This window comes from Nannospalax galili, unplaced genomic scaffold, assembly GCF_000622305.1.
Source record: "Nannospalax galili isolate Female #2095 unplaced genomic scaffold, S.galili_v1.0 scaffold321, whole genome shotgun sequence".
NCBI lineage: Eukaryota > Metazoa > Chordata > Mammalia > Rodentia > Spalacidae > Nannospalax > Nannospalax galili.
In genome coordinates this window covers 3,195,563-3,207,403 of record NW_008345972.1, presented here as the reverse complement: position 1 = coordinate 3,207,403, position 11,841 = coordinate 3,195,563, and the positions used below count along the sequence as shown (strand labels likewise).

At 45.7% G+C, this 11,841-nt stretch overlaps 1 pseudogene; it reads left to right on the top strand.

The window, feature by feature from the left end:
* The first annotated feature begins 4,945 nt into the window (after nt 1–4,945).
* LOC103741488 lies at nt 4,946–6,458 on the top strand (annotated as a pseudogene).
* The last annotated feature ends 5,383 nt before the right edge of the window (nt 6,459–11,841 follow it).

Genomic DNA, 11,841 nt, shown 5'->3' with positions numbered 1-11,841 from the left:
GTCCGCCCGCCGCTGGCCCGGCTCGGCTCCCCGCCCAGCGCGCCCCAAGCGCCTCTCACAGCCGCTCGCCCGGCGCCATCTTAGAAGCTTGTGACGTCAGCGCCACCCGTTCACCCCTGACCCACATCTGAATGGGCGAGCGGCGGGGCGGACTTAGGGGCGGGCCCTATTGTGGGCGGAGCCTCGTGGCGGGGCGGGGCCGACGAGCGGTCAGAGCGCAGGGAGGGGCGGGTGGCCGCCGGACAGCGCGTTGGGGGAGGGGCTGCGGGAGGACCCCGGACCCCTACCTGGACTGAGCTACAGGATCCGACCCCAGCGCCAGCAAGACAACGACCTCGTCCTCCAAATACTCGACGCGCACACCCCGCGGAACCAGGACCCTGTCCGCTGCCACAGGCCGGCCCAGCCCCCAAACTGGACTGACCCCCTTTAAGCCTGACCCTGACCCCTCCGAGCCCCCAGGTCAGGTGGCCTGCGCCCCGCCACTTCGACCCCTTTGCTCCCCCTGGTTCGCGACTCCGCAGTGGTCCCAGCCGCCAAAGTGTAGCACCCAGGGACCGACTGCGCCACGGTCCGGCCTGTAGGAACGGCCGGCGGCTTGGTTCTTGAGCAGGGATCCAGAGAAGTCCTGACTCCAAGCCTGCTGAGCCCCTTGTACCCATACTCGGGCAAGTCGACCCTACCTGTTCCAAAGTGTCCTGCGCACGCTTCACTCAGCCAGCCTCTTCCGGTGACCGCCACCCCTCACAGGCCCCTGAGGTCAAGGGGCTGCCGGGTGAGACCCAAGGCTTGTGGCCATCCTTCAGATGGCCTTCTAAGGTGTCGGGGTTCTCTGTGAGCCACGGCCACTTCTCTATGAGCTTGTTTAATGGTCCTCTCTCCACTTTGAACACTAAACAAAGAAACCGCTGTTAAGGTGAGAGAAGTCCTAGCCATGGCCTACAGCTTGTTTTATAGGGAAATTGTGACCCAGAGCCGGTCAAGATCAAAACCCAATTCAGTACCCTTCACAGAGGTGAACTGTGCAACCACACTTACCTAAAGTACAAATTTAATGTAATCTAACAAACTTAGACCCAACACAATTCTTAGTTCACCACAATATACAGCCAACAAAAGCTACCATTTACTCTCCTTGGGAACAATAAAAGAAAAAACAAGGATGAAGGTACATGTGTCCTAACAGATATATAGTTACTGCTATCAATTCAGTGTGGTAACAACCAAGAAACAGAATGCACCCTAGAAAGGGTAAGAACAATAGATTAGAAGGAGGGGAGCTTATCAGTCCCATGTGTGTTGTGGCACACACCTTTAATCCCAGGGAGACAGGCAGATCTCTGTGAGTTCCAGTCAGCCTAGTCTAAACAAGCAAGTTCCAGGCCAGCTAGGGCTACACAGTGAGACCCTGTCTCGAAAACAATATGTTTTAAAGAGCTATCAAACATCTATATAAAAGAAAATATCAATTATGAAGAAGAGGAAGATTCCACACATAGAGCTTAGAAATGGAGTATTTAAAAGACTCACTGCCTCAGCTGTGGTCATGCTCACCCTTAATCCTAGCAGTCAGGAGACAGAAGTAGGAAGATCCCAGTTCCACATCAGCATGGTATACATATTGAATTCCAGACCAGCCAGAGGAACATAGTGAGACCCTATCTCATGAAATAAAAACAACAACAAAATCACTAAAAAAAAAAAAAAAAGTCAACTGTCCTTCTAGCCAAAGAAATACAAATTAAAAATACAAGAGAATCATGGCCGGGCATGGTGGCGCATGCCTTTAATCCCAGCACTCAGGAGGCAGAGGCAGGTGGATCTTTGTGAGTTCGAGGCCAGCCTAGTCTACATAGTAAGTTCCAGAACAGCTGGGGCTACAAGGAGACCCCGTCTCAAAAAGACAAAAAAAAAAAATACAAGAGAATCATAAAATTGGCAAGTAAACACACACACACACACACACACACACACACACAAATGATTTATTTTTAAAAAAAAAACAAATAATCCTGAGCAAAAAGGGCAATGCTGGGGCTGGAGAGATGGCTCAGCAGTTAAGAGCACTGACTGCTCTTGCAGAGGACCCAGGTTCAATTCCCAGCACCTACATGATGGCTAACAACCAGCCATAACTCCAGTTCCAGGGGAATCTGATGCCTTCATCTGACCTCCAAGGGCATTGCACGACGAGTGCACTTACACACATGCAGGCAATACACTCATACACGTAAAATAAAAATAAACTATTTTAATAAAAAAGGGCAATGCTGAAATTACAGAAATACCTAATTTCAAGTTATACTACAAAGCCATAGGAACAAAAACAGCATGCCCCTGGCACAAAACCAGATATCACTCCTGTGATCCCAACAATCAATGGGGGTATTGTGAGTTTGAGGTCAGTTTGGGCTATGTGTAAGTTTCAGGCAGATCTAGGCCATAGGGTAGGTTCATTTGTAGTTTTTCAAGAGCTCTCCACACTGCTTTCCATAGGGGTTACACGAGTTTGCAATCCCACCAGCAGTGAATGAGCATTCCCCTTTCTCCATATCCATCAAACTCAGGAAGATCTGCCTGCCTCTGCCTCCCAAATGCTGGGATTAAAAGCTTGTGCCACCACGCCTGGCTTCAATTTTTAAATTTAAAAAGAATTATGTGTTTGAGCTGGGCGTGGTAGTGAACATCTTTAATCCTAGCACTTGGGAGTCAGAGGCAGGCGGATCTCTGTGAGTTCAAGGGCAGCCTCGTCTACATAGGAAGCTCCAGGACAGCTGAGGCTACAGGGAGACCCTGTCTCTAAAAGACCAAAAAAGAAAGAAAAGACTTTGTTTCAATAAACCAAAATAAATAAACAGACAAACCTGGCCATGGTGGCTCACTCCTGTTAGCCCAGCATTCAGGAGGTTCAGGCAGGAAGATTGAGTTTGAAACAAATCTAGGCTACGTAACCAGACCCTTTCTCAACAAAAAGTAAATAAATAAATGGATGCATGAACTGGAGAGACAGTTGTTAAAGGAAGTACAAATAACCAATAAATACATGAAAATATATTCAATATCTCTACCTTTAAAGGAATGCAAATTAAAATTTCTCGGGCATGGTGATGCACACCTTTAATCCCAGCACTTAGGAGACAGAAGCAGGCGGATCCCTGTGAGTTCAAGGCCAGCCTGGTCTACATAGTGAGTTCCAGGACAGCTGGGGCTACAGGGAGACCTTGTCTCAAAAAGACCAAAATATATATATATATATATATTGAACCTGGGCCTGGTGGTGCACACCTGTAATTCTAGCACTTGAGAGGCAGAGGCAGGCAGGTTTGCCACAAAAGCAAGGTCACCCTGATCTATGTAGTATGCTCCAGAATCAATAAAGCTGTATAGAAGACCTTGACTCAAAAACAAAACAAAGCTGGGCATGGAGGCACACGCCTTTAATCCCAGCACTTGGGAGGCAGAGGCAGGTGGATCTTTGTGAGTTCGAGGCCAGCCTGGTCTACACAGTGAGTTCCAGGACAACTGGGGCTATAAGGAGACCCTGTCTCAAAAAAGACAAAAAAAAATCTACATTAGATCCCATTTCAGTCAGAATAGCTGTCATTAATAAAACAAAAAATAAGTGCTGGTGATGATGGTAGTGATTTCTATTGTGGAAATGTAAATTAGCTCAGTCACTCTGGAAAACAGTATGTAGGCTTCTCAAAAAACTAAAACTAGAGGCTCGAATGATGACTCAGCAGGTAAAAGAGCAGTATGCTCTTGCAAAGGTTCAGTTCCCAGCACTTACACCAGGGAGTTCATAACTGCATCAAACTCTAGCTCCAGGGAATCTGAGGCCCTCACCTGGCTGGCCTCTTTGAACACCTGTGTACATGCCCACACACAGACATTCATATACATAACTAAAAATAATAAAAATTAGACAGGCATGTTACACTTTTAGTCCCAGTACTTGGGAGGCAAAGACAGATGGATAGCAAGTTCCAGACCAGTCTGGGCTATATAGTGAAACCCTGTCTCAAAATAAATAAACACATATGGAAAAAAAACCCTCTAAAACTAGGGAAGAGGGGCTCACAAGGCCCTGCTGGTCCCTGGGATCTATAGACAGTTAATGGTTGCTAGAGGTGGGAGAAACATTTTCTTCAGTGGTATAGGCACTGGTAAGTCACCCTGGCTCACTTATCTTCCTATAAGCAATCCTAAATACATTCATTGGGTCACAAAAAAAGAAAGCAGAAGAGGGATGAATTGGGAAGAAGAATAAGATCAGAGGAAGTGGGAGGGAGACCAGAAAAGGTAATGGGGTGATTATGATCAAAATACATTATATACATGTATGACAATTTCATGAAACCCATTATTGTATATAACTAATATATGCTATTAAAAAACTTGTAAAAAGAGCCGGGTGTGGTGGCACATGTCTTTAATCCTAGCACTTGGGAGGCAGAGGTAAGCAGGTCTCTGAGACTGAGGCCAAGCCGGTCTACACAGTGAGTTCCAGGACAGGTAGGGCTACAGGGAGACCCTGCCTCAAAAAGACAAAAAAAAAAAAAAAAAAAAACCAAAAACTAGCTAGGCATGGTGGTGCACGCCTTTAATATGGAATTCCAGGTCAGCTGAGGCTACAGGGAGACCCTGTCTCCAAAAAAAGACCAAAAAAAAAAAAAATACTAAAACTAAATCTACTGTTCATACAATATTTTACTTCAACTATGCTACTCCTGGATTATCTAGGTTACCTGAAGGACTCTAAGTCAGCCCACCACAGAGATACCTGCCCATCCATGTTTAGTGTGGCACTAATTACAATAGCCAAATTATGGAATCAGCTTAGATGCCCATCAACAGATGAATGGATAAAGAGACTATCATGGGACAGGCTGCAAGCTGTGGTTGGCTCCTCACTTCCCTTAGCATTAACCCGTGAGAAAGGAAGATGGTACTGGACCTGGATCTGTTTCCGGTGGATAAAGTAGGGGACCCAGCCCTCATTCGAAAGACAAGAGGAGTCCTTCAAGGACCCCCAACTAGCGGACCAGCTGGTGAAGACTGACAATGAGTGGCAATGATGCAGATTTCCCGCAGATTAACAAACTGAAGAACAGCAAGACAATCGGTGAGAAAATGAAGAAAAAAAGAGCCAGTAGAAGATGATGGATCTGTTGCAGAGAATGTGTTGAATTTTGATGACCTCACTGCAGATCTATTGGCATTCTGGAAGTCTCAGAAATCAAAAATATCCGACTCCTCATCAAGGAAGCTATCCTCAGCGTGATGGTGAGTGAAGAGCGGGTAAAGCTGGAGGCAGAGTGGTTTGAGAACCTCTGAGAGCTTGGGAGCCCTTGTGTGCCCAGCAGTAAGGATGAGGATGCCGACAACAAAGTAGAACGGATTTGGGGCGATTGTACAGTGAGAAAGAAGTACTCTCATGTGGACTCGGTGGTGATGGTAGCTGGATTTGAAAGAGAAAAGGGAGCCGCGGTGGCTGGTAGCCGAGGGTACTTTCTGAACCGGGTCCTGGTGTTCCTGGAACATGTGCTTATCCAGTATGCACTCTACTTTGAAAAGTCGTGGCTACACTCCCATTTACACTCCCTTTTTCGTGAGGAACGAAGTCATGCAGGAGGTAGCACAGCTCAGCCAGTTTGATGAGGAGCTTTATAAGGTGATTGGCAAAGGCAGGGAAAAGCCTAACCACGACTCCTATGACGGGAAGTACCTGATTGTCACCTCTGAGCAGCATTGCTGGTCTGCACCCGGATGAGTGGCTCCAGCCCAAGGACCTGCCCATCAAGTATGCGGGCCTGTCCACCTGCTTCCATCAGGAGGCGGGCTTGCACAGCCGTGATACCCGTGGTGTCTTTCCAGTTCATCAGTTTGAAAAGATTGAACAGTTCGTGTATTCATCACTCTATGCCAACCGGTCATGGGAGATGTTTGAAGAGATGATCGCCACTGCAGAAGAGTTCTGCCAGTCTTTGGGGATCCCTTACCACATTGTGAATAATGTCTCAGTCTCTGAATTACGCTTCCAGTAAAAAGCTCGATCTGGAAGGCCTGGTTTCCTGGCTCAGCTGCCTTCCGTGGGCCTCCAGCTCTAATTGCAGATTACCAGGCTTGCCAGCTCTAAATCCGATATGGGCAGACGAAGAAGATGATGGACAAGGTGGAGTTTTTCCACATGCTTAATGCCACGATGTGCACCACCACCCAAGCCATCTGCTCCATCCTGGAGAACTACTAGACAGAGAAGGGCATCATTGTGCCTGAAAAGTTGAAGGAGTTCATGCTGCCAGGCCTCCAGGAACTCATCCCTTTTGTGAAGCCTGCACCCATTGACTGGGAGTCATCCAAGAAGCAGAAGAAACAACATGAAGGCAGTAAAAAGAAAGCAGTGAGAGGTCACACTGGAGAACCAGCTGCAGAACACAGAGGCCGAAGATGCCTGAACGCTGACTCATCTCAGTTTGCACTTTGCCAGGCTTCTGTCAGCTGGGATCTCAGGGCCTGCCCTGGAACAGGGAGGCCAAGCACCACTTCTCACCTTGCACAGCTGAAAGGGAACCATCTGTCATGGACAGTGCAGGTGTTCCCACCTCCTAGAATGAGCCTAGGGTCTCCTCCCTGATGACTGGTAAAGCCATGCAATAAAACAGTTCCAGGGAGGTGAAGACTTCCTCACTCTTCTCTAAAAAACTATCATGGAGCCAGGCGTGGTGGCAACCACCTTTAATTCCAGCACTCGGGAGGCAGAGGCAGGCGGATCTCTGTGAGTTCAGGGCCAGCCTGGTCTACATAGTGAGTTCCAGGCCAGCTGGGGCTTCAGGGAGACCCTGTCTCAAAAAGACAAAAAAAAAAAAAATTTAAAAAAATAAATAAAACTATCATGGGACTGAGAAGATGGCTTAGTTGGTAAAGTGCCTGCTAGTCAAGCTTGAGAACCTGAGTTTGGATCTCCAGCACCTGAGTAAAAGGTGGGCACAGTGGCACACATCCTTAATCCCAGCCCTTGGGGAACAGACAGGTGGATCCCTGAAGCTTATTGTCTGCATCGGTCTAGCTGAATCTATGAGTTTCAAGTTAAGTGAGAGACCCTGTCAAAAAAAAAGGTGGAGGCTGGAGAGATGGCTCAGCATTTAAGAACACTGACCCTTCTTGCAGAAGACCCAGGTTCAAATCCCAGTACCCATATGGCAACAACGGTCCATAACTCCAGTGCCAGGGGATCCAAGTCCTCTTCTGTCCTCCAAGAGCATTGCACAAAATGGGTGTACTTACATACATGCAGGCAATACATGCATACACATAAAATGAAAAAAATAAAAATATGGACAGTGAAAGAGGAAGACACTTCTGGCCTCAAGCCCATGTGCATGCACACACCTACATGCACATGTTTATACATCCACATGATCATATGCACACACAAAAGAAAATGTGGTAAACGGGGTGGGGTGGGGCATACACACTTGTGATTCCACAAGTGAAGAGGCAAGAGCTCCAGGAGTTTCAGGCCAGCCTAGACTACCTAGTAAGTTTCAGGCCAGTTAGGGCTACATAGTAAACCCCATCTCAAACAAAGCAAAACGAAGAAGGGGGGAGTGGGATATATATATATATGAACATACACAATGGATTATTTAATCATAAAGAAAAATGAAATATTTCAGGAAAATGGGTAGAAGAACATCATCATGTTAAGTGAAACAAGATTTAGTAAAACAAATTTCTCAGATTTTCAGGACTAGAGAGATTGTTCAGCAGTTGAAAGCACTTGCTGCTCCTTTTTTATTGTTTGGGTTTTTGTTGTTGTTTGAGACAGGGTCTCCCTGTTGCCCCAGCTTGCTTGGAGTTTGCTATGTATACTAAGCTGGTCTCAGTCTCACAGAGATCTGCCTGCTTCTGCTTCTGGAACTCTGGGATTAAAGGCATACGCCACTATGCCCAGCTACTTCCTGTTCTTGAAGAGGACCCCAGCTCAGTTCCCAGCACCCACATGGCAACTCCAGTACCAGGGGATGCAACCCTCTCTGACCTTGGGCATTGCATGACATGGATGCACTTACATACATGCAGGCAATACACATAAAAATAATAAAAAATTAAAATAATAAAGTATTATTTTCTTTTTTTAAAAAAAAAGAAAAGGGCACGAGAGGGCAACAGAGTGAATGTGATGAAAGTTATATTCATATATGAAAGTGTTACAATGAAACCTATTTTTTTCTTTAGAAACAGGGTCTCTTGTATCCCAGGCTGGCCTGCAACTTATTGTGGGACTGAAGATAGTATTGAACTTGTGATTCTTCTGTCTCTACCTCCCACCACGCCCCACTGCCCAGTTTATGCAGCACTGGGAAGCAAACCCAGGACTTCATGCATGCTTGACATGGGAAAGAACCTACAAGAGGCTGGTTTCTTGCCAAAAAAAAAAATCAATTTCAAATGATAACTGTCAAATATAAGCAGAGGTCTGGTTGGTAATTATACTCATATACTGTATTGTTGAATGCATATAAGTTGCCACAAAATAACAGGATGTGACTTTGGAGTATGAGTCAAAAAATTTTTTTAATTTTATTATTTTTATTTTATGTGTATGTGTGTATTGCATGCTTGTAGGTAAGTGCACCTGTGTCGTGAAATGCCCACGGAGGTCAGAAGAGGCTGTTGGATCCCCTGGGACTCGAGTTAAGGACAGTTGTTAGCTGCCATGTGGGTGCTGGGATTCGAACCCAGGTCTTCTGCAAGAACAACAAGTGTTCTTAACTGCTGGGCCAGCTCTCCAGCCCAAGTCAAAAATATTTTTAAATAATCATACCTTCTTATATCAGTATTCTAGAATTTTGTTCTATGGAACATTTACAAGATCCTGAACTTCACTGGGCATGATGGTACATACCTTTAATCCCAACACTCAGGAAGCAGAGGCAGCTAGATCTCTGTGAGTTCAAAGCTAGCCTGCTTTACATAGCCCATTCCAGGCCAGCCAGGGCCACATAGTGTGAGACCCTGTCTCAAAACAAAACAAAATGATCCCAAATTTGGTTATATAGGCAGATGTTAAGTTTGAATCATGCCTGAGACTTAAGTACTCAATAATTACTTATTTATCAAATGATTAACATTTGGAAATGAAGTCACAACAATATTTTTCTTTTTTTTTCTTTTTGAGACAGCATCTCCCTGTAGCCCCAGCTGTCCTGGAACTCACTATGTAGACCAGGCTGGCCTTGAACTCACAGAGATCCTCCTGCCTCTGCCTCCTGACTCCTGGGATTAAAGACATGTTGTACTACACCCGGCATCTGGCTTTTGTTTTTCAAACAGGGTCTCATGTAGCCCAGGCTGGTCAGGAACTCCCTATGTAGCCAAGGATGAGCCTGAACTCCTGATTCTCTAGCCTTTACTTCCCAAGTGCTAAGAAAGTCATGGGCTACCACACCCAGTATATATGTTATTGGGGATCAAATTCAGGGCTCAATGCATCATGCTGGGTAAGCACTCTACCAATTAAGCTACATTCATAGCCATTTGTGCGTGTGTTTGGTGTGTGTATGTGTGTGTGTGTGTTGAGACAGAGTCTTACTCTATAAACCAGGCTGGCCTCAAACTCACAAAAACTTGACTGTGTCTGCCTCCAAAGTTCTGAGATTACGGGCATGTGCCACCACACCTGGTATGTTGGTTAATCTCAATTGTCAACTTAATTAGAACTAGAATCTTCTGGGGGAAATGAGCATCTAGGCATATCTATGACAGATTATCTTAATAGGTTAATTTAAAAGGGAAGATCCACCCATTGTGGATGGCACCATTCCTTGGGATGGAATCTTGAATTATATAAAAAGGAGACTATGAGCTGAGCACAAGTCCATTGTTCTCTGCTTCTTTTTTTAGTTAATTAAATAATTGTGGGGGGGGTACATGTGCATGGGCACACCATGGCACTTGTTTGGAAATCAGAGGGCAATTTGCAGGAATTTGTTCTCGCCTACCATGTGGATTCCAAGAATCTAACTCAGGTTATCAAAAATGGCAGCAAGCCCCTTTACCCACCAATCCATGTCTCCAGGCCCACTCTCTGCTCTTGACTGTGGGTAGAGTGTTATCAGCAGCCTCAAGCCCCTGTTGTTGTGACTTCCCTGGCACAGTTGACTGTAGACTTGAATTATAAGCCAAAATGTACCATTTCTTCCTTAAATTGCATTTGTCAGAATATTTTATCACAGCAACAAGTAAATTAACTAAGACACCTGGCTGTGTGTATGTGTGTGTGTGTGTGTGTGTATGTGTGTGTGTGTGTGTGTGTGTGTGTGTGTGTGTGTGTGTGTGTGTGGGTATTACTAAAGATTGAACCCAGGGTCTTGCCTATATTAGGCAAATGTTCTACCACATCCCTAGCCCAGCACTTCTTGGGTTTCTTGTTGCTGTTTTTAGACAGGGTCTCATTATGTAGCCTTGTCTGGCCTGGAACTTGCTATGTAGATCAGGCTGGTCTTGAACTCACACCTCCTCCTGCCTTTGCCTCCTGAGTATGGGAACTAAACCTGTACATCACCATGCCCTGTAGTAATTCTGTTTTATACATGACAAAACTGAGGCACAGAGGAGGCTAAGCCATTTACTCAATGTCTACAACCAAGTATAAACTACAGCTCCTTTGTTTTTTGTTTTTGTGAAACAGGGTCTACCTGTAGCTCCAGCTGGCCTGGAACTCACTATGTAGACCAGACAGCCCTGAAACTCACTATGTAGACCAGACAGCTCTGAAACTCACAGAGATCCTCCTGCCTCTCCCGTCTGTGTGCTGGACAGGTTCTTACTATATAGCCCTGGCTGGTGAGTACTGGGATTAAAGATGTGTACCACCACACTTGGCTATTCCCCTATTTTTTTGTTTGTTTTTGTGAAACAGGGTTATATGTAGCCCAGGCTGGCCTGGAACTTTCTGTATAACTGAGGATGACCTTGAACTCCTGATCTTCCTGCTTCTACTTCCTAAGTGCTGGGATTACAGGAATAAATCTCCACGACTATTTTAAACTCTAGACCCTCTTACTGGTAAGAGCTTTAAGAAAAGTTCCCTGCCCTATTTATTCCTAGGGTGTATGCCTTATGATAAATGACTCCTCCTCCTCTAGTGATCAGTACAAATATTGTTTCTTGCCCTAGAAACCATAGTCAAGGGGGACAACTGAATATTCATAAGACTAGAGGTAGAACATCTACTTTATTGGGGGACTCAGAGCCAAGGAAGGGTCTTTCCCTTGCCTTGCCCTGTGCCTGACATACTGTTCTACATCACTTCTGGTACAACTGCTCTTCCTAAAGCAGCTGCCCTCACCCTCCACCCTGTCCCATTTCTACAGCAGTCACAGTACCACTGGTCATGATCTTATCTGTGTCTATATGTTTCCTTATTCTCTTTCTCACTTTCACTAGACTGTGCATTCCATACAGTCAGGACAGCCCGCTGCTTCTTCACCACTGCAGCCTCGCAAGGCTCCTCCGAAGTCAATAATGATTTTGTTGTATCAGGTGAATGAGCAAAGGAGACCTGGGAGATAATCATTGAGTGGGAGTTAGGGAAATGCCAGGCACAGAGCAGCATGCTCAAAGTCCTGAAAGGATACAGGCTTTAGGGGGCTCGTAGAGGATGCTGGCCAGAGCTGGTACAATGGGTTATAGTGAGAACCCAGAGTCGGGAGAACCATCACCTCAGGCTAATGGTTGAGGTCTTTGTCCCTCAGTGTGCTGAAAGTCACCAAAAAGTTCTAAAGCAGGGAAAGTATGAGGAAATTTCTAAGTGTATGTACGAAATCTGTGTGT